Source organism: Hipposideros armiger, unplaced genomic scaffold (genome assembly GCF_001890085.2).
Source record: "Hipposideros armiger isolate ML-2016 unplaced genomic scaffold, ASM189008v1 scaffold_1983, whole genome shotgun sequence".
NCBI lineage: Eukaryota > Metazoa > Chordata > Mammalia > Chiroptera > Hipposideridae > Hipposideros > Hipposideros armiger.
In genome coordinates this window covers 97,525-102,685 of record NW_017733333.1, presented here as the reverse complement: position 1 = coordinate 102,685, position 5,161 = coordinate 97,525, and positions in this window count along the sequence as shown.

Genomic DNA, 5,161 nt, shown 5'->3' with positions numbered 1-5,161 from the left:
TGATGGTCAGAGGGTGCCAGTTTCAAAGTTCTTCTAGGAAGGAGCAGATGAGCGCTTGACAACTTTAAGTAAAACGTCATGATCAGTTCGTCAATAGACAAGAAAATGCCACAGAGTGAGTGTCTCGCCTCACAGGAATAGTGATCAGCTTTCATGCTGTGTGTAAAAATAAAACAAATTCTAATAAAAGGTCATCTATAAAGTACTTGAAGTAGGAATATTAGGAGAAAATACAATCTGTCCTGAGAATATTGCCGACTGTACATTCATATGTGGAAGGTACCTGGACACATTTTACAGGAAATCATATACTTCATCATATGCACTCAGAACTCATTTTGTAGGACTGCTTATGTGTGAATGTTTATTTTTCTAAAACGTGTGTGTATGTACATGTGTGTGGTGTGTGTGTACTGAGCAAGTAATATGAGAACAATTATTATAAATTATGTCCTCATATCTTGATGATTACCACATAAGCTTTGTTATCATCCATCATCTCATATAGATACAAAAAAAGTGAGAAGAAAAAAGAACAAGAAGGGAAAATGTATGTGTTTTTCTTGTGCTGAGTATTTGGAGGATCTGCTCTCTCAGTCACGTCAAACACACCACACAGCCGTGTTAACCAGTCAGCGTGTTGTCATCACACCCCCAGGGCTCACTTATCCTGTAACCGGAAGTTTGTACTTATTGCTAATCATCATACAATTCTCCCACTGTCCTACTCCAATCTATGGTCATGACACATATGATCCCCTTTTAGATGCCATTTTTTAGATTCCACAGATAAGTTAGATCATACAGTATCTGTCTTTCTCTGTGTGACTTACTTAGTTTATTATTATGCCCTCAAGGTCCACTTTTGTAGTCACAAATGGCAGGATTTCCTACTTTATATGGCTGAGTAGTATTCCATCATATACACCTGATGCATTCACCTGTTGCTGAACTCTTAGGTTCTTTTCATGTCTTGGCTATGGTACAAAATGCTTCAGTAACACGGGAGCAAAGATAACTCTGTGACACAGTGATTTTGTTTCCTTTAGCTAAATACCCAGAGGTGGGATTGCTGGATAATATGGTAGTTCTATTGTTAATTTTTTCAGGAACCTCCATCCTGTTTTCCATAGTGGCTGCACCAATTCAATTACCACCAACAGTGCACGAGGGTTCCCTTTTCTGCACATTTGCACCACCTTTTATTATCTATTTTTGTTGTTGTTAATAGAGATTTTTAACTTTTTTATGGTTGTGCTGTTCTGTTTCTGGTGGTCAGTTTTAGAGGTTCTTTTACAATCTAGATATTATCACACTATCAGATACATAATTTTCAAATATTTTCTACCATTCCATAGTTTCCTTTTCATGATGTTGACTGTGTCTTTTTAATACACATACAGTTTTGAGTTTCATCTCTCCTAATTTGCCTATTTTTGTTCTTGTTGCCAATGTTTTCATATCATATTGAATAAACTATTGCCAATTCCATTGTCATGAAGCTTTCCTTTATGTGTTCTCTAGGGGTTTCATACTTTTCCATCTTACATTCAGGCCTTTAAACCATTTTGAGATAAGTTTTGTGTATGGTCTATGATAGGGTCAGTTATATTCTTTTGCAGGAAGATATCAAGGATCCTGGCACCATTTCCTGATGACACAGCTTTTTCCATCAGCTGATCAATCAATGCAGGAAAATACAAATAACAAAATTCAACATAGTTTCTGATTTAAGAAAATCATGCAACACACTGGGAATAGAAGTAAACTGTTTCATATAATAAAGTCCCTGTATGACAAGTGCACACGTAACTTCATTCTCAGTGAACAGTGCAGGTCATACCCAAAAAATTTCACCAAAAAAAAAATTAAATGAAGGTATCCAAATTGTAAAGGAATGTGTAAAATTAGCATTGTGACATATGACATGATCTTACACATGGAATATATTTTACTCCATTAATTAAATGCAGTTTTCTCTTTGCTGAAGAGTTTAATGTGTGTGTGGATTTGTTTTGCATCATGTATAAGTTTGCTCATTTATTGGACAGAGCAGTAATTAAAATGCAGATCTGAGTGAACAGTTTGTGCATGGGTCAGTACATGTATGTGTGAGTCCATTCATGTGTGTGTGGATGGGGAGCAATTGCAGGGTAACAAAATTTTCATTTGTGTCTCTCATCAGTCCAACTTGTGATATCAAATAGTTTTATTTGAGAAACTCACCTTGTTATATGTACTTACCTCGCTTTAATGAAAGCAATTTATTCACAGTAATTCCTTCTTTATCATAAATTGAATGTGTAGCCAAATATAGGCCAATATACTCTTTCCAGGATTCTGAACTGTGACTTGACCCAAGAATGAAGGTAGCTTCTTAGTTGTCACCGGGTCATTCTGTGGGAGGCAGTGAATTAAGTCCATGGCTTATAAGCTATGACCTTGAGTGACCCTTTCAGCCCCTTGCAGCTTCCTCCAGGCTCTTCCTGACTCTGAGAGCACTGAGCATGCTCAGTATTCCCATAGCTCTGTCACTCAGGCATGTTTTCTGCTCTTGGCCCCAGAACCTGAAGCAATACACCCCACACAAACCACACATTTTTAACCATGACAGAACTGGGGGTTCAGAGCAACACTACAGGATAGGGAGTGACCTTAGTTACGGAAACCACGGAGCTCAGAATGGCCAGCAGGAGGAGCATATGGGGCCCTAGTGTCCTAGAAATGTCCTGGGTCACGGGTGAGAAGGGGGAGGCCGACGTGAGGTCACCGTGCCCACAGTGGTGACTGTGCCCATGACAAGGTCCATGTCGGGACGACCCTGTGGGAATGCACACCAGTGGGAATACCCCCATGAACAGGCGCTTGTTCACACAGTAAGTGTGAGTGGTGTGTCTTCTGACCCTCTCTCCTAACCACAGGGAGCTCGGACACCACACACGGGAACAGCCTCCTGCTCCCCCAGGCTCACACCTCAGCCTCTCAAGGCAGGAGGACCACCGTCCGGCCAGGTCTCCACTCCCCTCCGCTAGGACAGGACCCCCAGGGCGAGGGTCCCTGGAGGAGCATCCACAGAGGACACTGCCTGTGGGAAGAGGTGTCACAGCCTAGACTCATCCACACACTGGGCCCTTCTGAGGACTTGTCTCCCGACACCCGCTCCTGAGTTGGGGTGTCCCCATGGAGAGCAGACGTGGAGCCCACAGCCCAGGGCTCACTTCTCCTGCAGCACAGACTCGCTCCCCTGCAGCACAGACCTGAGTCCCCCATAGGGGTCAGCACCATGTGACACATGCAAATCTCCCCACCCCCTCCATGACTTGAAAAGCCGAACCCTGGCCTGGGGCAGTGACTCCTGTGCCCCACCATGGACACGCTCTGCTCCACTCTCCTGCTACTGACCGTCCCTTCCTGTGAGTGCTCTGTCAGGGACACCTCAGGGGTGAAAGGACTCCAGTTCTTGTCTGGAAGTAGCTTCACCTTCTCCTGTTTCCTCCACAGGGGTTCTGGCCCAGGTGACCCTGCAGGAGTCTGGTCCTGGGCTGTTGAGACCCAGCCAGACCCTTACGCTGACCTGCTCCTTCTCGGGGTTCTCACTCAGCACTACTTATATGGGTGTCAGCTGGGTCCGTCAGCCGCCCGGGAAGCCCCTGGAGTGGCTCGCACACATTTGGTGGAATGATGACAAGTATTACAGCCCATCTCTGAAGAGCCGGCTCTCGATCTCCAAGGACACTTCCAAAAACCAGGTGGTCCTAGCAATGACCAGCATGGACCCTGCAGACACAGCCACGTATTACTGTGCACGAGGCACAGTGACACAGCCCTGGGGAGTCCTGTACAAGAACCCAGGCTGGGCCTCAGCTGGGCCCCCATGTCTGCAGCACAGGAACGTGTGGCAGATGGCATTTCCTGCCAGGCTCTGGGGTTCCTCCACACCCACAGCCTCAGAGCCCCGTCTTCCTTTCTCTCCTCTCCTTAGGAGACCCATGTCCCTGCTTGTGCTGCATAGAGGTGAGAGGCTGATATCTGTCTCATCAGCGTTCAACGTAACAAGGTCATGTATGTGGACACTAGGATCACCCACAGGACCCCGCTGTTTCATGGGCTGCTGTCCCTGCAAGTGACAGAACACAAACAAACCCAAAGTCAACTTTTATTACAACGTGGATTTCATGTTGATGTAACATTAGCCGAGAAGAAAGTTAAACAAATTTTAGAGTTACATATCCAAGCTTCTCTCACCATGAAAAAGAAAAAGTGGTTACGAAATTCACGAATAAACTAATGTATGAACTGACAACACCAATGGACTGTGCTCTCATCACGGAGTGTCTGACACAGACAATGTTCAGCGGTTTCACATGGGAGCTGTGACAGATAAACCTTCTTTCAGGACTTGATTTTGTGCCCAGAGAGCCATGAGGGTGTACAATAGTGAAACACCCAAACCTGGAAATGGAAATTCCTAAGTTTAACTCTAGAAGCAAATGGATCACATCTGATGAGAAATCTGGCCGGGGCCATGGGTGGGTCAGTCTCTCCTCCACCTGGGGAAGGGGAACAGGAGTGAAAATGGAGAGCACCTGGGTGCCCACCGGGGCACAGGTGTGAGCACGTGGAGGGGACATTCTCACGGCTGCTTCCCTAGGCGGCCACTTCACTTCTCCATCATGCTGGTTACAGCTGGCTGGTGCCCAGGGCCCCTAAAGATCTGTCCCCAGGACCTGCAGGACAGTGGTGATACCTTTTGTCAGAGATGCCACCCAATCCTACATGGCTGCACCAACTCCTCACTCACAGCCCTTGTGTCAAATATGGGATCTCCTGACACATTTATCAGCCTGAGGAAATCTCATGACTGGTCCATGAATTTCCTGAGTCTGTTAGAGACGCCCATTTCACACCATGCAGTATAAAATATTTGTTCTGGTGGGAGCACTAACTACAGCCCGTCCCTCAAGAGTCGCACCTCCATCTCCAGAGACACATCCAAGAACCAGTTTTCCCTGCAGCTGAGCTCTGTGACCTCTGAGAACACGGCCTTGTATTACTGTGCCAGGGACACACTGAGGGGAAGTCAGTGTGGCCCAGACACAAACCTCCCTGCAGGGGGCACTCGGGACTTCAAGGGGCGCTCCGGACACACTGAGCACAGGGA